Genomic DNA, 17,168 nt, shown 5'->3' with positions numbered 1-17,168 from the left:
AGCCCCCACTCACCGCAACTAAAAAGAAAGCCCGCGCACAGCAAAAAAGACCCAACACAGCCAATAAAATAAATAAATAAATTTTAAAAAAAAGTGAATGAGTATATATGTGGTAATTTAAAAAAAAAAGAGAGAGACATCATTCTTAGAACTTGGAAAAGAGGAGAACATTTCTGGAAAACCAAATCTTTTACTGTATCCTATATTTTCTAAGTGAAGAAAAAAATGACCAAACATTTAATTATGTTTTGACACATGCTCATGGGAAATAACTAAATCAACAATAGGAAAAAGTAAAAAGAAAAAGCAAAGCCATCCCCACAGATGGCTCTATTTTTATCATCTTTCTGTCCACTAACCTGTAGCAGAGATTCCAAACCAGTGTTTCATAGCACTTTGCCATTCCACCAGTGGACTGAAGGTCTCCCCAGATACTCATCCCCTCAGACGTCTTCATGGCCAGATGTGACCTGGGGAAGCCTGAGCTGTTCATCTTTTATATAACCAGACCCGTTAAGTCTCCCAAATGTGCCTACAAGTATTATCATTTTTTAACTTATGCCATTACAAGATAAAAGTTAAAAAGTATTTGCTTACAACAATCCTAGCCTTTTCCACAGGATAGACCATACTAATCTAGCCATTTCTCTCTCTTTCTGTGTATGTGTGCATGCGCTTTCAGAAATAGCCTGAACATCCCCAACATTCTTTGAAGGCAGAGAATCAATAGTATAAAATTTTGCAACACCGTGGTACATAATGCAATGCTCCACTCATAGCGAGATCTTGATAATAAAACACCAGTTAATATCAGTCCATTTTGTGTCAAAATGACTATGACGGGACACATCACCCACTGGCTCAGCTGAGGCAGCACTCAGAGAAATCCAAATGAAAGAATGGTTCTTACTTTCAGCATTTAAGCCTCATTTCGTGTGCTGACCAAAATTCCAAAAAAAACTTTGCATTCGATGCTTCCAATTACAACTGATAACTGACATAACATTTAAACAAGGGTTGGTATGTAAGATACAACTAAACTGGTGGCCAGAAAGCTGCAAGCTGGTTGTTGGTCCTGAAAATTGCTTTAAAAGTTGTTCTATGTATAAATTAAAAAAAAAAAAAATTATCTTTAGTTTTAAGTCACACAGTCTGTGGGTTCCCCCTGCTGGTTCTTTTAACTGTTAGAATCAGAAGCTAAAAATACGTATGATATCTGTACACTGAAAATCAGCTCCAGAGAGAGGAAAGGCATCTGAATGGTGCCTCCTACTGGAAGATTCTAGTTCAAAAGAGCAGAGAGATGTGAAGATAGGACTAAGTCTATTAAAACCAAGAATCAGGGAGACTCGGTCCATTCTCTTTGATATGTTCATCCACTTAATGTTTTCATGAAATGGTTGCCAATATTTAGAATCTAGATTTCGTTTCCCTTGAAAGTCTGCTAACCGTGAGCCAATATTCCCCCAGATGAAGCATACCCACTGTCATTCGCCAGTTACCAGGATTCGCTGTGACCTAATCCACGTTGACCTAATGTCAGCTGCTTACTATCACCAGGCATGAGCAGTTAGCTTTTGGATGTTTGGCCAGTTTCTCGCATTATTGTTTTGTGCTTCAGTTCTACCAGGTATTTGAGTCTTGGAATTCTGCTTTGACACATAATTCAAAAATTACTTTCTCTAAAAACTACCACTGATTGTTCCACATCCTCACACCTCAAACCCTTTCAAACTATTTTTGTTATTTTGACATAAAAAGAGCTAACATGCCTGGGGAAATATGCTAAGCAAACTGTAATTCAGGACTTAACTGCTCATATAATGAGACAGCTCCTATCATTTGGAGCTTTAAACATGAGAATACTGCATATAGTTTTCTTAATGAAGAAAAACAATCAAAAGAATACAGCTTAGAGTCACTGTCTCATTTCTGAATCCATTTCTACAACTACAGCAAGAGACAGAGCAGTATCCAGAAAACTTTATCAGTCAAATAGAAGAAAAAATGTACTGTGTGTGACTGAGAAAGGGATGAAAGGAATATTTGAGGTCTTTCAAGAAAAGACCATATAATCTTATCAAGACCTGCCCAACACAGGCTGGAATTTAGGAAACGTAAACCTCCTTTTAAACTGCATTTGGATTTAAAAAAAAAAAAAAGAAAGAAAGAAAGCTTTATTTGTCATTATGTGCCCCCAAGAAACTTGAACCTGCTTATCTGGGCTCACAGCTCTTTGATAACAGAGACTTCAGGCGTTGACGGTTCACCAAAGCAGTTGTTAAGTTTTCTCTGCTTATATATTTGGCATAAAATGAGTTTGGGGTTTGTTTGATTTGATTTTTTACCTTTTTTATTTTTATTTTTTTAACATTGGAACAGTTAAATAATGGTTTTCTGAGAACTTTGTTATAAGACCCTCCAATTCAAACTCAATTTCTTTCCTTCATCCACCTCTCATTGCACATTGCAATTACTTCTTTTCCCACATCTCAGTAGTTCTTTTATTAAGAGATAACAAAATGGAGCAACATAAAGATTATGGCCTGGGAGTGAGGATTTCTGAGTCCAAATCACATCCTTGCCACTGACCACTTTCTGGGCTAGTTTCTTCCATTGGCAAAATACAGAGTTTGAAATACAGGAAAATACATTTTTCTCCCTTGACTACTACATGATTAGACATCTATGCACACATCCTTACCTAGTTTAATATTTTAAATTAAAAACAGAGGTGAGTTAAAGGGTCCACAGCTGGTATATGAGAATTATCCATAACCCAAACACAAGTAAAGTACATATAGAGGCCGTATCACATCTATTTCCCTTTTGGTCGGAAGTTTTTCACAAGGATCCCTCTTTTGTGATAAAATGTTAGTGAAATGAAACCTGAACAGCTCAAACTGCGTAATGAATTACTGTCAGCATCAAATAAAATGAATCACTGATCTAAGCCAGTTAGCCTGATACCTAGGGAGTACCCACAGAGAAACAGATGGTTAGATCCCAATGGCTCAAAAGATCATGACTGATAATCACATTTAAAACAAAAATTTTAGGGAGTTCCCTGGTGGTCCAGTAATTAGGACTCGGCGCTTTCATTGTGGTGGCCCAGGGTTCAATCCCTGGTGAGGGAACTAAGATCTCACGGGCCCTGTGGTGTGGTAGATAGATAGGTAGATTGACTGATTGATTGATTTTAAAAGTCTCCAGGGCCAAATTGGCCATATCTAGCTCATGGGGTGAATAGTGGGTGCCAGGTATTAGATGATCAATAGTATCTTTCACATTCTAATATTCCTGATTCTTCTTGCCTAAAGCAGTATTTTTCAAAAGGCATTTCATGCAATTTCACTTGGTGTTCTAAAAAATAAATAAATAAATAAATAAATAAATAAATAAACCACAAAGGGTGGGGATGGGAAGGTTGGAAGTGAAGGGGTTAAAGATGGGAAGATCTACATTTATTTAAGATATGCTAAATTGAATAAAAAATGTTTTTTAAAGAAATTCTTCTCAGAGTCTTTAATATACCAAAAAAAAAAAAAATGCTCTGTGAATTTGCATAAAGTGATAGCTACATTTGTTCTCCATGAGATTTGGTAACCTCCATCAAGGCTTATTTAGAAATGTTTAAGGGCAAATTTTGATTATCAGGATGGCTGAGGACCTCCTTGCACTGAAAGGCCCAGTAGCATGGATGCTGAATGCCCTGCAGTACTTGGGACAATACCACACAGCAAAGAATTGTTTGGCCCTAAATGCTAGTAGCCTCTCATTGACATTGGCAGAGAATGCAAAATTCCCCAACAGAATTTGACCACAGAGCCTTTAATTTAGAGAACAACGTGTGAGACTAGTGTTCCCTGGGATCATTTTGGGAAAGTTAGTCTAAGGTTTATACTTCAAGGCTTATTTTTTTTTTTTCATGGAAAGGCTTTTTATTTTAAATATAGCAGCATGTACATGTCAATCCCAAACTCCCAGTATATCAAGGCTTAGACTGTAGCACTAACCTGCACTCCCATCTGCACCTACTCCCCACACCTATGAATTTCTCTTTTCTAAAACTGAGTTATTATTAACATATAACATTATATTATTTTCTAGTGTACAACATTATGATTTGATGTTTGTATATACTGCGAGACACTCACCAAAACTGGTCTGGTTAACATCTATCACCACATGTAAGTTAACAATTTTTTTTCTTGCAGTGAGAACTTTTAAGATTTACCCTCCTAGTAACTTTCAGATATGCACTACTGAATTTCTCTAACTAGGACTAAGTGAAGACTATAATTATTTCAATCTCTTTAACCAAGGTGAAGTGAAGGCAGTGGAAGGGAGATGGGTTCTTGTGAGTAGAAATTCTGCTTTGAATCCATGGAGTCAGTAAACTAACTTTGTCTCTAGAATATTTATAGCTCATTCCTCTTTCCTCAAGTGTTAGGATGACTTTATAATCAAAGTCTTTCCACACTGTAGGACAACTTGCTGAAGTGGAAGAGAATCTTCGTCTGCCTACTGGGACTGGTGTCAGGACTTCAACAAATGATGAGAAGATACAGAATTAGAAACACACTGAAATAAAAAAAAAATCTGAGTCTTACATGTGCCTACACAATCAGCTGTGGCATTTCCCCCCATCTCTACATCAAGAAGTCTGTTCCTTTACACTTCCACAGAATCCTTCTCAAATTGTTACCCTTTTAGGACTTTTTCCCCCACCTTAAGTGTTGCTTGCATATAGTTCATCACGTGATTTCATTTCCAAATGAAATGAAAAATGAGGAGCAGAAGGGAGGATAAACTCTGGATGTGTGGGCCATTTTCTTTACACTTCCTCCCCAAATGATGGGCCTTAACTTCTTTATCCATTACAAAAAACACCTGGGTATCTTGGGCAAATCATTAATATTTTTGGAATCTCAGTTTCCCTGTCTCTAAAATAGAGTGACTAAAAATACCTGCTTTACAGGGGTGCTGTACAAATGAAATGAGTGTACAAATGAAGTGAGATAAGGTAGCAAAAGTCCTTGGTCCTGGCATGCAGTTAAGTGCTGAATACACAACAAAACTGTTACTTTTATTATTAATAATAAAGAAGCAGATCTTCTGACTCTCAGTCCACAGGTATTTGGCTACCTACCATGCTCAAAAGGAGCCCTTCTCCTTCCAGATGTAACTGAGAAGATGTCTTTTTTGTGCAGCGCAGACCATCCTTGTGGGAGGAGACAGCAGCTGCAGTCCACCAACTCGGCTTCTTCCCCACCTCCCCAGAGTTGCTTTGCTCATTCCCTTTTCCATCACTTAAAACTTCAGTCAAGAAGACACAGCAGCAGAGGCCACCGAGTTAACAACTCCAATATTCAGTCCTGTTAGATTTACTACTCCCTTTCCAATCTGAATTGATCCCCAGGGTAGTTGCTAAATACCGTTATATTTTTAGTCTTTATTAGTCGGCCCATTTGGCAGCTTGTGTGTAATATTTGTGTAACTGACTCTGTACAGGAGAATAAAGGATCCACAATCATCAGAATTGACTGCAGCTGTTTCCAGCCACCAGCCCACCCTCCACAGGTTCACAGAGGGAAAATCAGAGGCCTAGAGGAGGCAGTCAGTTGTTCAGGCCTCACAGTGGGTAAACTACAGAACTGGAACTGGAATCAGATTCTCTAGGTTCCTTCAGAACACAGAGAATACTATCTTAGCTCAGTGCTTCTTGCAATCATAAGCCGAAAAAAGGAAAATTCAGTTGTAAGAATGTTAATAAACTAGCAATGTATTTAGCTTGAATTCAGAATGTAGCTATGCTACATCAGGAAGCCTTAAGAGTACTGGACTAAATGATACCACCCCAACAAAACACAGGCCCACCAATACAGGTCATGAGAAAAAAAAAAAAAACATCTAGAAGGGGAACTTGCCCAAGAGGTCCTGAGGCTGACCTTCCACCTGGGATGGGATGGGATGGGATGGACAGATTCTCTTAATCCAATTCTCACAGGAACCCTGCCATTAAGCTCTGCCTCTTACATCACCTCCTTGAGCACAGTGGCTTAAAAAGGCAAAAGCTATCCCATGCTAGACTTAACACAATGAAGAAAAAGGGAAGAATCTTTACCATCTTTACCTACTTAGCTAAAGGAGGCAAAAGGGCAGTGAATCTCCCCTTTCTAGACTCCTCACACAGCCTTCTCCTAAGAGCAGGGGTCCCTAACCCTGGGCCATGGACTGGTACCGGTCCATGGTCTGTTAGGAACCGGGCCGCACAGCAGGAAGTGAGCAGTGGGCAAGTGAGTGAAGGTTCATCTGTATTTACAGCCGTTCCCCATCGCTTGCTAATATTTCCACCTGAGCTCCGCCTTCCATCAGATCAGCGGCAGCATTAGAGTTTCAGATGAATGTGAACCCTACTGCGAACTGCGCTTGTGAGGGTCTAGGTTGCGTGCTCCTTATGAGAATCTAAGGCCTGGTGATCTGAGGTGGAGCTGAGGCAGTGATGCTAATGCTGGGGAGTGGCTGCAAATACAGATTATCATTAGCAGAGAGGTCTGACTGTACAGAGACCATAAAAAGTCAGTTGCAGACACATATCAAAACCCTATCAGTTAGTGGCAAGTGACAATTAAGCTGCATCTGGTGGCAGGCTTCAAGTCAGAATCTGACATTTATTTTAGTCTGCTCGTGGCCCGCCCAATATTTTATTTACCACTTCCGTCCGCGCCTCTTCCCCTCACGGCACATTCGTTTCAGTCACAGCCCACAAGCTAACCCTAGCCAAAATGAGTAAAAACCAAACGTTGCTGGAGAGCCTCTTTCAAAAGGGGAAAAGACCCAATGAGGAGACAGCAGAAGACTAAGGCTGCCAACAGAAAGAAAATACCAAGGGTCCTACTTAAATTACGGGTTCTTTGCAACAGAAGATTCACATTCTCCAAGCCCACTTTGTATATGTGGTGACTGGCTATTCAACGGAAGCCGTGAAACCTTTCAAAACTGCTTCACCACATGAGGACCAAGTACCCTGCATTAAAAGACAAGCCTTTGGAGATTTGTTTTTTTAAATATGAACACAAAGAACAGAAGCAATTATTGAAGGCCACGACTTCAGCAAATGTGTCTGCACTGAGAGCACCATTCTTAGCAGCTAACCTCATTGCTAAAGCTAAGAAACCCTTGACTATTGGTGAGGAGTCAATCCAACCTGCTGCTAAGGACAGTTGTTGTGAACTTTTAGGAGAGCCTGCAGTACAAAAGGTGACACATGTTTCTCTTTCGGCTAGCACCATAACCACATGAATTGATGAAATAGCAGAGGATATCGAGGCAAAATTGTTGGAGAGGATTAATGAGTCACTGTGGTATGCTATCTAGTTTGACTAGTCTATCCATGTTTACAAGGCAACAATGCTCGTTTTGTGCAATATATTTTTCAGGAGGATGTGCATGAAGATATGTGCACTTTTGTTGCCAACTAACACCACAGCTGCAGAACTATTCGAGTCTTTCAATGATTACATATCAGGAAAACTGAATTGGTCATTTTGTGTCAGTACATGCAGGGACGGAGCACCTGCCATGACTAGACGGTTTTCTGGTTTCACTGCTCTACTCAGGTCAAAGAGGTCGCTTTCGAATGTGAGTCTACGCACTGTGTCATCCATAGAGAAATGCTGGCTAGCCGAAAAGTGTCATCATTTTGCAGGATGTGATTAAAATTATCAACCACATTAAAGTACATTCCCTTAACTCATGTCTGCTTGCACAGCTCTGTGAGGAGATGGACGCAGAGCACACACGTCTTCTCTTATACACAGAAGTGAGATGGCTTTCTAAAGGTAGATCACTGGCCAGAGTTTTTGAGTTATGAGAGCTGCTTCAGAAATTTCTTTTGTAAAACAGTCACCACTGGCAGCACTTCTCAGTGACACAAAATGGGTCACAAAACTTGTGTGACATATTCAACCTGTTCAATAAACTCAACCTGTCAGTTCACGGGAGAACGACAACTATATTCAAGTCGGCAGATGAAGTGGTGCATTCAAAGCCAAACTGGAATTATGGGGGCGACAAGTGAACATTGGGATTTTTGAGATGTTTCAAACGTTAGCAGCGATTCTGAGAGAGACTGAGCCAGAGCTTTCTTTCTCCCAGCTGGTTCATGATCACCTATCTCAGCTTTCAAAAGAGTTTGAGCATTACTTCTCAACCACAATAGACCCCCGAACTGGGGAGGAACGGATCTGTGACCCATTTGTGAATAAGCCAGGTGAATCGACTTTGTCCATGCTAGAAGAGGATCAAGTGCTTGAGATCGCAAATGATGGTGGCCTTAAAAATATGTTTGAGACAATTTCAAATCTCCATACATTCTGGATTAAAGTCAAGGAGGAATATCCTGAGATTGCCACAAAAGCACTGAAAAATCTGCTTCCATTTCTAACATCCTATCTTTGTGAAGCAGGGTTTTCTGCAGCGACAGCAACCAAAATATGATTACAGAGTAGACTGGACATAAGCAACACACTTCGGGTGTCACTGTCTCCTATCACCCCCAGATGGGACCATCTGGTTGCAGGAAAATAAGCTCAGGGCTCCCACTGATTCTGCATTATGGTGAGTTGTATAATCATTTCATTATATATTACAATGTAATAATAATAGAAATAAAGTGCACAATAAATGTAATGTTCTTGAATCATCCCGAAACCACCCCCCACCCCACCCCCATTCCCCACCCCGTCCAGGTCCATGGAAAAATTGTCTTCCACAAAACCAGTCCCTGGTGCCAAAAAGGTTGCGGACTGCTGTCTCAGAGCTTTTGTAGCCTCTCCAGGACAGTGCTGGGAGTCAGAAATTGGATCTCCACAGCCCCAGACTCCACACAGCTCCCTCCCTTTTCCTTAGCCCTGAATTGAGGGAAGTCTTTCTCTGCTGTCCATCTCTCCCATCCTCTCAGCCTCTTTCATCAAACCTCAGGCTTCCTTTTCACTTTTCTCAACTGACTTTAGTGGCTCATTAAACTCAGACTCTAAATCATTCTCCTTTCTTGGAGGACTTAATCTCCAAGCCATCCAGGGGGGTGAGGAGAAATACTTATATTCAATTCTTGCAGGTTAGCAAAGAAAGGCAGAAAAGGCCAACCATTTGTTTCCATCTTAACACCAGCTGAATATCCTCTATCCTAATCGTAAATGTGAGGAAGGTGGAGGGAGGCACAAAATTCTAATTTAAATTCCTCACTCTCCCTCAGCTAATTAGCTCTCTGCTCTCCGTTTCTGATCTCTTCAACGGGGCTTCTGCCTGGTAAAACCTCTCACCTCATTTAACCTTTAACCTCTTCCTTTTTACGTTTCTTCCTAGACTTACCAATTCCAACTCTTGAGAGCTGACAGTAGGGGAGAAAGGGTAAGTGGGGATGGTTCATAGAGCATAAGACAATAACCAGAGCATCTGTCACCAGCAAAACCCGTTAATGATTCCTGGGAAATATATAAATATAGAATCTGGGTAAGAAAATAAAGTCTAACCTTTTTTTTTTTTTTTCCTTTGTGCTTTCTCCAGTTTCACTTGCTCGTGGGGGGCCACGTGCAGAGGCCTTGCACCAGGACTTCAGACCAGCGTTCCCAGTGCGAAATGGCTGCGCCCGACACAAACGCCTCAGTTCAAGATGGTGGTGAGACGCTGCCTGGGCTCCGTGAGCTGCGCGATCTGAGCAGCACGCATGCGCGGATCCCGAGAGAACACCTCGCCTCCCCACAGGCAGGAACCCTATAAAGCAGCCCTGCCCACGGCCTTTCAGAGAGAACATGCGCTCTAGAGCGGGAGCCTCTACCTCTGCATTCTCTGATCAGAGCATAAAGCCTTCCTGTGCTTCTGAACCAAAATCGGTCTCCTGTTGGCTCAAACTACACCAGGGAGGAGGACCCTTGTTGGGGCCCTGCCTAGAAAGGGTCAGTAACACATGCTCTTCTGTAAAATGGGGACAATCATAGGATCTAATGTATATTGTCATTATGAAGCTTAAAGGCGATACTTCATGTGAAGTATTTAGCCTGACTTTGGCACATAAAATTGTCCAAAACACATTTGCTAGTATTATATTTTTATAACAAAATTTTCCTCAGAGAGTAGCCTCCTCCCTTCTAGTGAAGAATGTAACCTCCATAGTATACTCCCCTCCTGGTGACATTATGCACTTGGCATTGTTAGCAGAAAATGTATCCGTTAATTCTTTTGCTTTGGTTCTACCAGCTATGAATTTAAAATGAGATTAAAACAGAGAATCTCTGCCATCCACTTAATAAGGGCCTGTTGTTAACCAAGCATTTTCAAGGCCCATGGGGGAAAAAAGAGGAAGAGGTAAGCAAAATTCTTGAGACCAAAAATGCACAGCATCTAGTAAAAAAATTTACTAGAAAATGAATAATGCTTATGCTTTTTTGGGGGGTGAACTGAAGTTTACTTTTCCCTTCTCTTACATGTCATATTTGTATTCAGCCAAACTCTAGGAAAAGTATTACGTATAAGCCTAGATTCCTAGTGTCTCTTGCCAAGTGTGTGGCTTACTGGCCTTTGAATGATTCACTAAGTAATCACCAAATATCAATTTATATGGCTCCTGTTTCTCAAGTGATCTAATCTGGATGGAATTACCCTGAACTATAAAATTCCTGATCCATTAGACATTTCCAAAAATGTTTTTACTAAAAGCTGAAATCAGACAACTGCCCCCAAAATATATTAATATACTAAGAAAGGCACTCAAGCAAAAACGCTTGAATTTCATAAAGGACATGCATATCTTTCAGGAGATTTATACATATAAGTAACATATAAAGTACTGTGTAAAAGCACTATGTGAAATTTAACTATGTGTAAAGCACTGTGTGAAATTTAAGAGACCATTTTATTAAATGGTCATTGCCAATATAAATAAGAATAATAATGATGAACCATATCTCCAAACAGCTATAGTCATGAAGCTCCAAAAGAAAAAATAATGTATTCAAGAAAAAAATAAGTTCAAGAAATAAACATTTTACCATACAGTTAAATATTTTGAGGAAGAAGTATTACCAGTTATTCAGAGAACCCAACTGGGTTCTACACAGAGCGTTCAAACGAGTTCTGATTTTGAAAACAAGTATAGAAAAGAGGGATATTAAAGAAAAATCACACTGGACAAGATAAGCAGAGAGAAGTTCATCTTATTCCAATACCATTACCATAGGGGAGAGACCAGAGACCAAATCTGGATGCCCAGCTTCTTTAAGAAAAAGAGCTGGAGAGTTTTCAAGAGCTGTGGTGGGAAGAGTAGGCCACCTGTATTTGCTAACCGGCCAAACCCAAAGAAAAAGTAAAATTTCTTGTACCTTAATGACAGGAGGTAGTTTTACAATTTGGAGAAAGGGGCCAAATTGTTGAAGTTGATCTCCTACTAGCCTCGCACAGAGACTGGGATATAGGCGCCCAGTCTTCCTTGATAATTACATTTCAAAGAAATGATTCTCAAGTCCTTGAAAAGACAGCATCCTTGGGCTGTAAAATTAGCAATTAGCTTTTTAAAAGATATACATCTCAAAGGAGCAGGGAAAGGATCTGGGATTACAGATTTTCTAAAGTAAATACTCCAAGAAAGGGGAGGTGTGGGGGCCTGGGCTCTGGAAGAAGCCAAAGTTTAGTCCAGCTGAGGGAAACATTAAGGCTCTCTTGGTCAGGAGCTCCTCTTTTGCACCTTTGCAACCCTGTGTCAGGAAACTGTGAGAACAGTGTCAAAAAGGCTAAATCCTGGACAGAAACAACATACATCCATTACAGAAAGACACCTAATATACTGGAAAAACTTTGACAAGTTGCAACAGAAACAGGGGCAAGTTTTGCACTTAGCATCACTTCAGGTAAATAAAACTTAGAGTTTCAATCAATTCAAACTCACCATAAGCCAAGCATTTTATTTGGCTTTCTAAAATAACTAAGTCCTCACTAAGTAAATGGAGGTATAAAGTGAAATCTACTGGACTGCAATTGAATGATGTGGGGACACCTGAAGAGGCACCAGACCTGAGGACTGGTAAAGTTCCTTCAAATGGAATTGAAACAGGAGGCAGGGGGGCAGTGCCCCCTTTAAAAGAATGACACAGCCGTTGAGGATACAATATAATTGGTTAGAACCTATTAGGCAGAAGATGGAAGGTGTGACTTCCAGGAGACCTTGAGCTTCACTATATGCTCATTGTAATGTATTAGCATGCTGAATGACACGTCCACAGGCACCATGACGGTTCTGAGGTCAACCATAAAAGGCCAAGAAAGTGTGCAGTGGCCCAATTCCTGGAGATCTCCACCCCTTCCCCTTGAAATAGTTGGAATAACCCTCCCACTCATTAACCTATGAAATTACCCAGCCCATAAAAACTAACCACCCCACACTTCAGGGCCTCTCGCCTCCTGAGATGGCCCACACTCTGTGTGTGGAGTGTGTTTCTCCCAGGGCCACTCTTGCCTTTTGAAACTGACTGCCTTCTGTCTATGGAATGTGTATCTCTCTAAAGAAATCCACTTCTTACCTATCACTTTGCCTCTTGCTGAATTCCTTCTGTGCAGAGACATAAATAACCTGAGCATCATTAAGTCCTGAGACCAGATGTGAGATCTCAATTAAAAAACAGTGGGTTTGAGTCCCAGCCCATGGGTTCAAGTCCCAATCTGGGTTTTGGCTGGTTTCGAGTCCCATCTGAGTTGTGTGGTTTCAGAATGAGCAAAAACACAGAAAGTAAAGACTGTGTTTGAGATCTTAGAAGAAAAAAAAAAAAGTAAATAATTGGTGCTTAGGTGCTTACATCTAATGACTCAATATCTTCCATTTTCTGGCTTTTAACATTCATTCAATAAATGATTACCAAGTGGCTAGTATATCCACACACTCTTCTTGGGTATCTTACTTTTATTTCCTCATGGTGCATACATTTACTGGGGGACAAAGACAATAAAACAAGTATATAAATATATATCAGATGATTATAAGCACCGAAAAAGAACAGAATATAGTTTAAGGGAGAAGAGAAGGACAGAGATAGAAGTGATAGGGAGGGGGCAGAACCCCATGAGGACCCTTCTCCACAGAAGCTCTCCCAGGTTGGACTTTCCATATGGGCTTCATCACAATGAATTTGTCCCATATTCCATGTGGTCTCTGGCAGATTTTTGCCATGATAGTAAAATGTGCACTAAGCATAACAGATCATTGATAACAATTTAAAAGTGATGTACAGTCTGCCATTTAGCAATAAAATAGATGAAGGTTTAGTGCATTTCAAAACAAGAACAGAGACTTTTCACTCCCGCAATGCTGAGTCCTGCCAATTTATAATATATACTTTTGAATTTGCCTTAAATGCTGCCCGTTTCCTTTGAAGTCGGCTCTTCTAAAAACTGAATTTCCTTACATGAAAGTAAAAGCTCTACTTAGTGTTTAAATTTATCTGGGTTTTTTTCTTTGGATAACAAAAAACAATAATACTTACAATTGCTTTTGTATATTAGTATATTTTACTTATATGTAAAGATAGTATTTCACATTTTAAAACTACTTTTCTAACTATTCATTTATTTAATCCTCACAAAATGCCTATCAAGAATTATTATCCCAATTTTACAAAGAAGATTAGTAAAAGTCACTGATGGTAATGTCTGAAGTCCTACACTGGCAAATGTTAGCACTACTAACAGAAAAACAAATAATCATTTATGGCTTTGGAAGGCCTCAATCTCAACAGTGCTCTCTTTCCCAATTTAGAAATGAGGAGTTTAGACAAGGCGTGGTTTAGGTCCCTTTTAGGTCTAAGTTTGTGGTTTTATTTTGGTGGTTTTTGTAATTACAACTTCAACTCTGAGTCTATATGGTACCTCATGTATATTTTCATTATTAAAAGGCCTTCTGAAGGCACAGTTGTCTATCAAAGGAAAAACTCAACTCTTGTGTTCCCCTAGTGTGAAATTAAGAGGCTGGATGAGAATATATCTAAAATATTTCCCAGTTCTATTATTCTACAAAGTGTTTTGCAGTACTGTAGTTTTGTAGAATTTTATATTTTTTAAATTGAATAAAGTGGTTTTTGTTTTTCTCCTCTCTGTCTACTGTAAATATGCTTACCAATACTTGTACTTTTTTTTTCTGTAAATTCACAAGAAAATCTCTTTGCATTCCCTGTGTGAACATGCACAAATAACTTCAGGGGCTCAGAAGCGGCCACTCTGAGCCCACCAACCAGCAGTGAACTGGAGATCTGCCTTTACTGGACTGAATGATTTAAATATACCTGATTCGAGAATATTAAAATGTTCCTTTCCCAACCTCAAGTGACATTTCATTCATCTCACTGAAAATTTATTTTCTAACTGAGGACTCAAATGAAACCACATTTAAGCAATTACAATCTACAAAAAAGGTTATACCTATACCGCATGTATTCCGAACAACTTGGCAAAATCTCCAGGCCCTTCTGCACTGAAAATGCAATTGGTGGTGGCATTGTGAAACCACAGTGATTGCTCAAGATCCATAAGCTTCCCTTATTTAAATGATGTGGCTACTCACTTTTAAATATAAAAATATAATTTATAGTATACAGCTAAAGGAGCAAGCCTAAAAAGGAGAGAAAAAGAATTCTGCAACTCAGCTGAATTTACATCCTCTTGATTAGCATGAGTGTGTGAGGCCTGAAACAGAGGATGAGGGTGCCAAGTTTCACACACTTCCTCCACTGCATGGGGTAAATCATATCTGCTCTCTGGGGCCTCAGTTTCTCATCTGTAAAATGAGAGGATGGGCTAGCTTAGTGGTTCCTAAACCCAGCAGGACGGCGGAATGCGGAGGAGGGAGATTGACACCCACACGCATGCATACACATACACACACACACGCATGCACACATTCCCACACCTTACCGCAGATCACTGGACCAGCAGCAGGTGAAGGGGGTAAGCAGAGAGCTGTATTTTGAACCAGCTGTGAAAGAAGCATTGATGTCTGTAAAGTCTTCTTGCCTCCTGCGGTCCTAGCCCAATCCCAGTTGCCCGTTGCCTTCTAGTGTTTGGCAGCGTTTCGTCAACTTACACCTGTCTACAACGCCTCCACCTCTGACTCCCACTCCTACATATAGGAGAAAGCAGCCTACGCATGATGGTTTACCTTTCACTTTGTAGACGTCTCTTCCTTTAATAATTGCTCCATAATTATCTCCTTTCCCCAACCCTAGGAATACTCCCCTTCTACTTAGATAAAAACGTCTTGGCTGTAATGAATAATAATGGTTAAAAGCCAGGTTTTGGAACCAAACTACTCTGCCACTTACTGCCTGACATTAAGTAAATCACTTGATCTCCCTAAGCCTACTTTTTTTCATCTGTAAAATAAGGATAGTATTACCTTTTCACCAGGTTTTTGTGAGTACATAGTTTCTGCCCAATGCATATAGCCATCATTTTTGTTGCTATCACTTTAAAGAGAGAAAGTCCTTTTAGAAGAATATAATTTGGAGGGGGAAAACAATTTTAAATTGGATGAATTCGTGGTGTAATATATATATTTTACTCTGGGTTGGGCACTGGAAGATCTGGGATCTGGTCCCATATCCTCATTGTGTAACCTTAGGTAAGCCCCTTAGCCTCCCAGATAGTAAAATAAGCTTATCAATTTCCAGTTATCAATTCATTTCTTTTCAGGGCCAAATTTATAATTCATTTCCCTATGTGAAAATGCACCTGGGCCCTTTAAACATTTTTTTCTTTGCCAGCTGGCACAGTGTTAAGCTTTGTCAGTAGAGGGCGCTAGAGAGACATTGTAGAAGGGAAGGGTTTTCCCTCCTGGTTATGCTGTGCTTTCTCAGCAGACTTCTGCTGCACCCAGCTCCTGTATTGAGTGCGGCTTCCCCAGAGCTTGCCTCCTGCAGTGAACGGTGGACAGAAGCTTTCCTCAGAATCCCCACACCCAGACAGTTCTGTATTTAGATAACTTTTTGTCAATAACTTTCCCTAACCCCTAGAAGGTGGATTTCTTGCAAGTTCAGAGAACCCATCCCAGCAAGTTCCACTAGTGAGACACCACAGCAACTCTCTACCACCCAGTGAGCCACAGAAGAGCCTCCTCTAACAGGGTCTGGATCTCAGCCCTGGGATGGAGGGGAGGATCTCCCATTGGGTGCTCTATTTCAGCCCCAGAGGTGCTAGCTTCTCATCATATCTGCTACTCCTGTATTCTTGAGAACTCTCTTTACTTCTTCCTCACCGAAACCTCATTACTCCAATCCTTTTACAGTTGATAATTCTTTAAATTAAACTTTCCCTATTTAATACTGTGTAGTTTTTGTCTTCTGATCAGGCATTGACTGATATACAACTCTAAGATTTTGAGACCCAGAAATACTGATTTCAGAGGCGATGTTTTCAAGAAGAGTTGTCTTCTGATTTCACTGCTAAGCCTCCCAGTGGGGCATTGTTTCTGAAGTAAGAGGTTAGTAGAAGGAAACAAGTTTTTTGGAAAAGGAGGACTATATTTGAAGGACAGGTAAACCTTAATTTAGGATGCAAAAAAGATATGATTTATTATCCATCATGTAAATAATCAAGAGGGAGTATTCAAAAGCTTTGATGTGGTTCTCTATAGCCAGAAGTTACCAAATTGTGAGGTTAAGGGCACAATTCTTCAGACTGCCAAGGCTGCCCAAGATTCCTGACGCCAACTACAAGTTTGGAGTCTCCATCATTGGTTTTGATAACTCACTAGAAAGACTCACAGAACTCACGATTATACTTAAGGTCACATTTATTACAGAGAAAAGAGGCAAATTAGAACAAGCCAGAGGAAAGAATGCATAAGGCAAGGTCTAGGAGGAGTCCAAACACAGAGTTTCCAGTCATCCTCTTCCTGTGGAGTCATGGACAGATAGTGTTACCTCCTCCGGATCATGCGGTATGACAACATGCACAAGTATTTCCAACCAGGGCAGCTTACCTGAGTGTAGAGGTCCAGAGTCTTTATTGGGATTTATTATGGGGACATGATTGGTTGAATCATTGCACATGTGGTTGAACTCAATCTCCAGTATCCACTCCTTCCCTGGAGATTGGCCACAGGCACCCACTATAAGCCACCTTTGTAG

This window comes from Hippopotamus amphibius, chromosome 9 (genome assembly GCF_030028045.1).
Source record: "Hippopotamus amphibius kiboko isolate mHipAmp2 chromosome 9, mHipAmp2.hap2, whole genome shotgun sequence".
In the NCBI taxonomy this organism is placed as follows: Eukaryota; Metazoa; Chordata; class Mammalia; order Artiodactyla; family Hippopotamidae; genus Hippopotamus; species Hippopotamus amphibius.
The sequence above is the reverse complement of the archived record's forward strand: the minus strand, read 5'-3'. Positions refer to the sequence as shown.